This window comes from Hesperophylax consimilis, unplaced genomic scaffold (genome assembly GCF_061612785.1).
Source record: "Hesperophylax consimilis isolate HC1 unplaced genomic scaffold, BYU_Hcon_1.0 scaffold_241, whole genome shotgun sequence".
Lineage (NCBI taxonomy): Eukaryota > Metazoa > Arthropoda > Insecta > Trichoptera > Limnephilidae > Hesperophylax > Hesperophylax consimilis.
The window spans coordinates 15001-25000 of record NW_028301438.1 but is presented as its reverse complement, the minus strand read 5'-3'; the positions used below and the strand labels follow the sequence as shown (position 1 = coordinate 25000).

Here is a 10000-nt window from a genome sequence, read left to right as displayed (position 1 = left end):
GGGGACCGTGAAAAAAACCTTATGAAAAAGATTCATGAACTAATTTCCTCCACATCGCCTACTGCTTGACCCTCTAAAAAGGAAGTCCCACAGGGAACAATTGACCATTGACTCGGACAGTGAAGTTGGATCAGAACAAGATACTGCTCGGCGTATCCCGTTTTCAGCTGATAACCAGGAAATGGCCTTGCCATTGCACCTCAACCACTCCGAATGCCGAAAATAAGAAACGGGGGTTAGGTATGTATTTATTTATATAATTTGTACATTTATTTATAACAATTACAAGTAAAATAGCCATAATTGTACCATTTATGCAGTGTATATGCAATTCCAAAAATCTCGCAAATGCGCTATAGGACACAAAAAATAAAAATCTATTTTTTTATCTACCGCATTCAAAAAGCACGTAGCTCTCGTGAGTTTATAAATAAATTAGTGCGGCTCGCTCTACTATATAGAAGACGTCATTGTTATGACGTCCTCGAGAGTGAGACTCTGGTACAAAAAAAAAATAATTGGGCCAGTATATCATTATTAGATAAGTGATCGTTTATTAGTTGAAAAAAATATTTAAGCAAAGCAATACCTCTACTTGTCTCTAGGGAGTGGTAATTGGTCATGCCTAATATATAAATCGATGGGTAAAGCCAAGGGTAACGTCCATAGAGCCGCGAGAATAAAAAAACCTTAAAAAAAATTTATGGACTCTTTCAATGCGTAAAGTGTATGTTAATTCATGTGGAGCGAGCCCAGATGATAACCGCAACAGAAGCGGTACATGATTACCAGAATGCCCATAAAGAATGTTTCATTACAGTTTCAGTTAAATTTAAAAGCAGTTTCCGAGTTGTTGCTCTGAAGGGGTACTGTCAGTACCTAAAACAGGGCAAGAAAGTGGTGGTTCTCCTCCAGAATGTTATTTTTTTTTTTTAACCGAATTTTCGAAAAAAAAAAGACGATGGAGACGTGTCCCGTATTCTGGTTAGGTTAGGGGTTAGTGACCGGATAAATCGTCAAAATCAAAATTCAACAAACCTTTAAACGGCGATGTGAGGTCATGAAAAGTGATGAAACAAAAACTAGGTTGAATAGGTTACGAGTATAAGTATTTAACCCAATTTTTGTTTCATCACTTTTAATGACTTCATATCACTTTTTCAATGTGTGTTCTGTTGTCATTGTGGTGATTTATCATGCAACCTGATTGCATTTATCGATTTTCTTTTAATTTTAATTAATTTATTTATTTATTTATTTCATCGACACTCGTGGCGGTTTTCGATAAACTTAGTGTGGCTTTCTTCAGTCGCCCTATGTATTATGATTATATATAAAATTTATGATCAATATGGTTCCATGCTAACTCAACACGGTGACTGTTCAACACACTTTTAAAAAGTGATATAGAATCATTAAAAACGATGATTTGTTTAAACCTAACCTAACCTAACCTTACCTAACCTAACCTAACCTAACCCAACCTAACCTAACCTGACCTAACCTAACCTACTTAACCCAGTAAAAAAAAGTTTTTGATTCATCACTTTCCATGACTTTACATAACTTTTTAAATATGTGATGAATTATCATTTTGATGATTTATCCGGTCGCCGATCAATATAATATAGAAACCCAACTTACGACTTGTAGTATGATATCGAAAAAAGAAATCAATTCACAAACCTTTCTTCTTTTTTTTCGTCTTTTGATGAGTTCAAAACATTGTAGACGATAGATGGCGTAGCGGTTTCGGGGAAAATTAGGTTTTTTGTTATTATTCTTCTTATGCTGTGTACCTAAGTGTCATATTTATGTGTGAATAAAAATTATAAATAATAATAATAGTAATTATTTATTTTTTGGAATAACTTTACTGAGTAAAACCTAATATTGTAATATTTAATTATCGAAGATAATATTAGCGAATTCTAAAAGAAAATCTGAAAGAGAAAAATCACCAAAATAATAAAAAAAAAAAAAATCAGTCCTAGATGTGACCGTATCCTTTTCTGATTTTTCTGTTTCAGATTTTCGTTTAGAAATCGGTAATATTGTCTTCGATAATTAATAAATTAAATAAATCATTTTCGTCAGGAGGTGAGGGAATGCAATTCAGAGCGGCGGGCGCGGGTAAAGCGCGGGAGTAACTGGAACGCACTTAACGGCCCTCAAAGTGTTTTCAAAATTTTCTTATTTAAAAATAAAATATTTATTTTTTTTAAATTTCAGAATCGAACTCATAACGTCATTTTTAGTGTAGAATAATAAATTTAGCCGCGGTTCGGTGCAGCGGGGCCGGCGATGAGTGGGATCTGATATCGAGTAGCGGCCGCGGGTGGACGGCGGGAGTAACTGCGACGCACCCGATGACGCCATTTGCCCCGGGCACGGTGTGATTTAAAAGAAAAAAAAAAAAAAAAAAACTTTTTTTTTTGACGTATTTTATTTCAGAATCTAATTCGGAACGCCATTCTTAGTGTAGAATATTAAATTTAAAGGTTTCGGGAGCATTGGGACCGGAGCTGACAAGATCTCATTTCGGATGATAGCCGCGGGTAAACGGCGGGAGTAAACGGGCCGCACTTAATGGCCCTCAATGTGAAATTGTAATTTATTTATTTTTATAGATTTTTATTTCGGAATCTAATTCGGAACGTCATTCTTGCAGCGTAGAATAAAAAATTTAAATGTTACGGGAGCATTGGGACCGGAGCGGAGCTGAGAGGATCTCATTTCGGGTGGTAGCCGCGGGTAAACGGCGGGAGTAAACGGGCCGCACTTAATGGCCCTCAGTGTGAAAATGTTTATTTTTTAGTTTTCTTATCATGTATGTATGTATGTATGTATGTATGTATGTATGTATGTATGTATGTATAATTTAACATTTCGATAGTGAGAAGACGTGAGCGACGAGGGTAAATTTATTTTTTCGAGACCGAGCGTGAGCAGTCGGGCAGACGGCCGGAGATGAGGCGACGCGGCTCGCGCTACTGCGGCCGGTTCCGCGAGAGGCCCGACCGCCCGGGCGTCCGTCTGAGCGCAGTCGAGGAGTCGGAGCGGGCGCATCGCGGTCTGTAATAGTCGGTGAATTTGTTTTATTCGAATCCCTTTTAAAATCGTTTTCTTACTATGTATGTATGTATGTATGTATGTATGTATGTACTTATGTATAAATATACAAAAATCTCTTCACTTTATATGTTTTGTTATGATTTTTTTTTTCTCCTATTTACATATGTTTTAAAAGTAAAATTTTATTATTATTTTTTTACACTTCACAGACGAGTGTTTTTGGACTCTTGTAGAGGTAAAAATGTTAATTTTTAATTGAATATATTTTTAAAAAATGTACGTGTAAATATGAATTTATTTGATTTAATTTCAATGTCGTCTATTAAGTTTTCTTTTTTTTTTAACTCAACAGAATAAATGATATAATATAACAATTCTAAAATGTTGCCTAGTCTTGTGGGTGCCGGGTGAATTTACTTTATGTATCAGGTTAGGTTAGGTTAGGTTAGGTTAGGTTAGGTTAGGTTAGGTTAGGTTAGGTTAGGTTAGGTTAGGTTAGGTTAGGTTAGGTTAGGTTAGGTTAGGTTAGGTTAGGTTAGGTTAGGTTAGGTTAGGTTAGGTTGGGTTAGTGTAGGTTAGGTTAGGTTAGGTTAGGTTAGGTTAGGTTAGGTTAGGTTAGGTTAGGTTAGGTTAGGTTAGGTTAGGTTAGGTTAGGTTAGGTTAGGTTTGGTTAGGTTAGGTTAGGTTAGGTTAGGTTAGGTTAGGTTAGGTTAGGTTTGGTTAGGTTAGGTTAGGTTAGGTTTGGTTAGGTTAGGTTAGGTTAGGTTGGGTTAGGTTAGGTTAGGTTAGGTTAGGTTAGGTTAGGTTAGGTTAGGTTAGGTTAGGTTAGGTTAGGTTAGGTTAGGTTAGGTTAGGTTAGGTTAGGTTAGGTTAGGTTAGGTTAGGTCAGGTCAGGTTAGGTGCGATTACAATTTTTGCAAATAGATAAATTGACAAAAATTTTTGCCATTAAAATTTATGCCAATAAAATTTTCTGCCAATAAAATTTGATGCCAATAAAATTTGATGCCAATAAAATTTTCTGCCAATATAATTTTATGCCAATAAAATTTTAGGCCAATAAAATTTTCTGCCAATAAAATTTGATGCCAATAAAATCTTCTGCCAATATAATTTTATGCCAATAAAAATTTTTTGCCAATACTTATTAGCAAAAAATTGATCTTTGTCAATGGAATTTAAATTTAAAAAAGTAAAATAAATACAAAACAATACAAGAACAACACGTCAACTCAACAGAGATCAAATGGGAAAATAATTCACCGACTCCAGATATTTTCATATCGGAGGGTTCGGCTCGGTAGAACTCCTAACGGGGCCTATAAATAAATCCTACAGATCCCTCAACATAAACATTTAAAAAAATCTTTTGTTATCCTACATGTATTCAAAATGACCGACTTTTGCATCTTTATATATAAATTTTTTGATAGATCTAATACGCCTAAATTTTTAATAAGAGAGCTAGGTATAATGCCGGTAGCCGAAATAACGAATGGTAATATTTTTATAGTCTGAGAATGCCAAATTCTTTTTTTCTCATTTCCTAAATCTGTGTATTTTCTTATTTTTTCACTAACAGATTTTTGAATATTACAGGAATTCGGAATAGCGACATCGATGATATAAGTTATTTTTAAAAATTTTGTCATGTAAAACTATATCGGTTCTATTATGACTAATCGCTCGATCTGTTAGTTATATATTTAGTTAGTTATGTTAGTTATTTATTATTATTATTATTATATCTATGTTAAGTTTTTATTTTTATTTGAAATATGTTCTTATTGTGTAAATTTGAAATAACTACGTACCTCTGTATTAAGTTTTTTTAAACTCACCGGGAACGGTCGGTCGGTATCATCGATTAAATGAAATAATTTAAAATTTCCAAAATGCGAATACGAAAGTAAGTGACGAGAGTAAATTTATTTACCGAGACCGAGCGCCTTGTGCCCGGTTTCGCGAGCCGCCCGAGGCCCGACGGCCCGGCCGCCTGCGCGCCTTCGAGGGGTCGGAGCGGGCGCATCGCGCTCGGCGCCGTCCCGAGCGAGAACGCGACCCGGCACAGCTTTGTGCCCGCCGAGTGTGGCGGGCTCTCGATGCACGGCGTTCGCAAACTGCGGCGGCCTATCGGTCGTGTCGGCGGTGTTATTTGCGAGAAACTACGTGACGCCCGCTTCTGCGCGGCGTTCGCGCTCATGTTTTGACTCTGGAGTTCCGCGCGAGCAGAATTTTCAAAAGCAAAGGCGGAGGATTTTATCCCCGTCTCACTGTTGCCTCGCCAAAGGCGTGCGCTTTCGGTGTACACGTTTTACGAATGGGAATTATAAATCGGACGATAGCGTCGTCGCGGGTGCGGTCTCTCTCTCTCGGGCGGGAGCCGTCCTACGCGCGCTTTCTTCGTTTGAAGCAAAAATTTTCCCGCGGAGCTTTCGTCTAGCGACGGTCGCCGAGCGGGAGAATATAGCGGTACGCATAATGAGCGTGACTCGTGCGGGTGACTCCGTCGCGTGTTCTTTAACGCCGTGTTGTCCGCGCCCTCTACGCGAGGGCGGGCCTCTGTCGTTCGGAGGATTAAAAACCCTCCGACGGTGGTGCAGCTCCCTGGTTGATCCTGCCAGTAATCATATGCTTGTCTCAAAGACTAAGCCATGCAAGTCTCAGTAAAAGCCGAATTAAGGTGAAACCGCGAATGGCTCAATATATCAGTTTTGGTTCCTTAGATCGTACACGGTTACTTGGATAACTGTGGCAATTCTAGAGCTAATACATGCAAACGAGGTTCTGACCGGTAACGGGAGGAATGCTTTTATTAGATCAAAAACCAATCGGCGGCGGGGTTCGCGCCCCGTCCGTCGCCATTCGAGATGACTCTAGATAACTTTGAGCTGATCGCACGGTCTAGCACCGGCGACGCATCTTTCAAATGTCTGCCTTATCAACTGTCGATGGTAGTTTATGCGACTACCATGGTTGTCACGGGTAACGGGGAATCAGGGTTCGATTCCGGAGAGGGAGCCTGAGAAACGGCTACCACATCCACGGAAGGCAGCAGGCGCGCAAATTACCCACTCCCGGCACGGGGAGGTAGTGACGAAAAATAACGATACGGGACTCGTCCGAGGCCTCGTGATCGGAATGATTACACTTTAAATCCTTTAATGAGGATCCATTGGAGGGCAAGTCTGGTGCCAGCAGCCGCGGTAATTCCAGCTCCAATAGCATATACTAAAGTTGTTGCGGTTAAAAAGCTCGTAGTTGAAATTGTGTCCTGCGGTGTCGGTCTACCGAATGCGGTACGACAGGCACGTCTGCGGGGCTTCTCGCCGGTGCGTCCACCGCCGGCGTGTGTCGGTCGGCCTCACGGTCGGCCGCGCACCGAGGCGGGCCGTCGCGGCTGTTTACTTTGAACAAATTAGAGTGCTCAAAGCGGGCTAACACTTGCCTGAATATTGTACGCATGGAATAATAGAATAGGACCTCGGTTCTGTTTTGTTGGCTTTCTGATACCAGAGGTAATGATTAATAGGGACGACTGGGGGCATTCGTATTGAGACGTTAGAGGTGAAATTCTTGGATCGTCGCAAGACGGACTAAAGCGAAAGCATTTGCCAAAGGTGTTTTCATTAATCAAGAACGAAAGTTAGAGGTTCGAAGGCGATTAGATACCGCTGTAGTTCTAACCATAAATGATGCCAGCCAGCGATCCGCCGAAGTTTCATAATTTTAACCCGGTGGGCAGCTCCCGGGAAACCAAAGCTTTCGGGCTCCGGGGGGAGTATGGTTGCAAAGCTGAAACTTAAAGGAATTGACGGAAGGGCACCACCAGGAGTGGAGCCTGCGGCTTAATTCGACTCAACACGGGAAAACTCACCAGGCCCGGACACTGGAAGGATTGACGGATTAACAGCTCTTTCTCGATTCGGTGGGTGGTGGTGCATGGCCGCTCTTAGTTGGTGGAGCGATTTGTCAGGTTAATTCCGGTAACGAACGTAACTCTAGCCTATTAAATAGACGTGCAACCGGTATCACGAGGGTCCGTGTGCGCGCGGCTTCGGCGTTCGCGCGTCGGGGTCGTGCGTTTCGCGGTCTTCACTACCGGCGTACAATGAAAATCTTCTTAGAGGGACCGGCGGTATATATAGCCGCACGAGATTGAGCAATAGCAGGTCTGTGATGCCCTTAGATGTCCTGGGCCGCACGCGCGCTACACTGAAGGGATCAGCGTGTCCTCCTTGGCCTAACGGCCCGGGTAACCCGATGAAACCCCTTCGTGATAGGGATTGGGGTTTGCAATTCTCCCCCATGAACGAGGAATTCCTAGTAAAAGCGAGTCACCAGCTCGCGTTGATTGCGTCCCTGCCCTTTGTACACACCGCCCGTCGCTACTACCGATGGATGATTTGGTGAGGTCTTCGGACTGGTGCGCGGAAGCTCTCACGGGCATCCGACGCGTCGGAAAGTTTGACCGAATTTGATCATTTAGAGGAAGTAAAAGTCGTAACAAGGTTTCCGTAGGTGAACCTGCGGAAGGATCATTTCCTGTGTTTAATGTTTGCGCTTTCCATGATATGAAATATTATTATGAAACAAAACATATATTATACATATATACCATAATCGAACGAATGCTAAATTACTGCGTCGGAGATCGCCCGAGGGCGCCGATGCGAACCGAGAACCGCCGGCGTCGAGCGGAGGAGGGCTTCGTCCTCTATCCGCTCGTCCGGTGAAATTTTACCCGTCGCCGTGAAGGCGGCGGTACAAAATTAATCTTTTTGTCGAATGGAATTATAAACATTTCGAAAACGCAAACCAAATTGTAAAAACCGAAAACTAAAACGTATCTATTTATGTTTGTTATCATTATTACCCTGAACGGCGGATCACTCGGCTCGTGGGTCGATGAAGAACGCAGCTAAATGCGCGTCAGAGTGTGAACTGCAGGACACATGAGCATCGACATTTCGAACGCACATTGCGGTCCGAGCAAGACGTAGTTTGTCGACGGACCACTCCTGTTTGAGGGTCGCGCACACAATGCGACCAGACTGTTCTCTCGCCCCCGTCCTCGGACGGGGGCGCGCAGAGCGAGCGTTGCCGGCGTCGCCGGGGCCCGCGCGCGTCGTCTCCTCGGAGACGCGCGCCGGGACCTCGGCGTCCGGTTAAATTTGACGAAGTGCTCTCTCGATGCGCGCGATTTCCGCTTGCGTTATACCAAACGCGGAGGAACGCGTGCGAGCCTTGAGCTAGCGACGACGCTGAAAACTGGGCAGTCTACCGCGCGAGCGGTCGGCTGTCCGGGGCGATCTTCGCGCTCTCGGCCGCGCGCACCTCCGCGGACGCTCGTCGGTTTCGCGCCCGCTTGACAGAGTCTGCACGGGCGAGAATACGCGCACACTTGCTTTGCGTACTTCTCGAATTTATAAAATTTTTGTTGTCGACCTCAAATCAGGAGAGATCACCCGCCGAACTTAAGCATATCAGTAAGCGGAGGAAAAGAAACTAACGAGGATTCCCCGAGTAGCGGCGAGCGAAACGGGAAGAGCCCAGCGCTGAATCCTGCGGCCCCGGCGGGCCGCCGGGAAATGTAGCGTTCGGGAGGAGAGTTATACATACACGCGCGGTCATTAGTCACGGCTGCCTGTCCAAGTTCATCTTGAACGGGGCCCGCTTACCCGCAGAGGGTGCCAGGCCCGTGGTGACGGTAGCCGGCCGCGACGGTCTCTCTCCCTAGAGTCGGGTTGCTTGAGAGTGCAGCCCTAAGTGGGTGGTAAACTCCATCTAAGGCTAAATACTACCACGAGACCGATAGCGAACAAGTACCGTGAGGGAAAGTTGAAAAGAACTTTGAAGAGAGAGTTAAAGAGTACGTGAAACCGTTCAGGGGTAAACCTGTGGAACTCAAACGAGCGAACGGGGAGATTCATCGTGTCTTCCGTCGGGGCTCGCGCCTCGCGCAAACCTTCGCCTTCGGCTTTCGGGTCGGGGCGGTGGGTGCGCGGGTGCGCCGTCAGGCTCCCGGAGCGCGTGCACTTCTCCCTTAGTATAACACCGCGACCCGTCGCGCCGCGGTCGAATGCGCCGTGCGGTTGACCCGTCTCGCTCTGCGAGGCGGAGCCGCGGTGTCCACGGCCGCGGCGTACATTACGCAGCGACGGTAGAGAACGAGGATCGCGTCCGCCCCTCGCGGGCGTCCGTCGCGCTGCAGCGGCGTCCTTCGCGTGGCCCCCGGCGTCTAGTGCGTCGCGGGTGTCGCGCGTCGGGTGTCCGTCGTTAGCGGCGCGCTCTCGGACGGGACGCGTCCCGGTCGGCGGTGGTTTTGTTTTGGGCACTCACAGGACCCGTCTTGAAACACGGACCAAGGAGTCTAGCATGTGCGCGAGTCATTGGGAACACTGATAAACCCAGAGGCGAAATGAAAGTGAAAGGCCGGCCTCGAGCCGGTCGCAGGGAAGATGCGCGGGCGTCGTCAGACGCCCCGCCGCATTCCCGAGGCGTTTCGAGAAAGCCCCCGTGCGATTATCGAGACGCACTGAGAGCGTACACGCTGGGACCCGAAAGATGGTGAACTATGCCTGGTCAGGTCGAAGTCAGGGGAAACCCTGATGGAGGACCGAAGCGATTCTGACGTGCAAATCGATCGTCCGAACTGGGTATAGGGGCGAAAGACTAATCGAACTATCTAATAGCTGGTTCCATCCGAAGTTTCCCTCAGGATAGCTGGCGCTCGAGAAACATGACGGTTTTCGGACCGCCATTCGCACAGTCTCATCCGGTAAAGCGAATGATTAGAGGCATTGGGGCCGAAATGGCCTCAACCTATTCTCAAACTTTAAATGGGTGAGATCTCCTTCTTGCTCGAAGATGAAGTAGGAGCTCGGATGGGAGTGCCAAGTGGGCCAATTTTGGTAAGCAGAAC

At 45.1% G+C, this 10000-nt stretch overlaps 3 non-coding genes across 3 annotated transcripts in view; all 3 read left to right on the top strand.

Moving 5' to 3' along the window:
* The first annotated feature begins 5679 nt into the window (after positions 1-5679).
* On the top strand, positions 5680-7619 carry LOC149408501 (small subunit ribosomal RNA). Its single transcript, XR_016305558.1, has one exon. It is a non-coding gene; the product is annotated as a small subunit ribosomal RNA (ribosomal RNA).
* A 329-nt stretch (positions 7620-7948) lies between these two features.
* Positions 7949-8110, top strand: LOC149408500 (5.8S ribosomal RNA). Its single transcript, XR_016305556.1, has one exon. It is a non-coding gene; the product is annotated as a 5.8S ribosomal RNA (ribosomal RNA).
* Positions 8111-8519: 409 nt separating this feature from the next.
* Positions 8520-10000, top strand: part of LOC149408499 (large subunit ribosomal RNA) — a 4064-nt gene continuing 2583 nt past the window's right edge. Inside the window, exon 1 of the ribosomal RNA XR_016305554.1 lies at positions 8520-10000. This exon is cut by the window's right edge and continues 2583 nt beyond it. This is a non-coding gene — a ribosomal RNA (large subunit ribosomal RNA).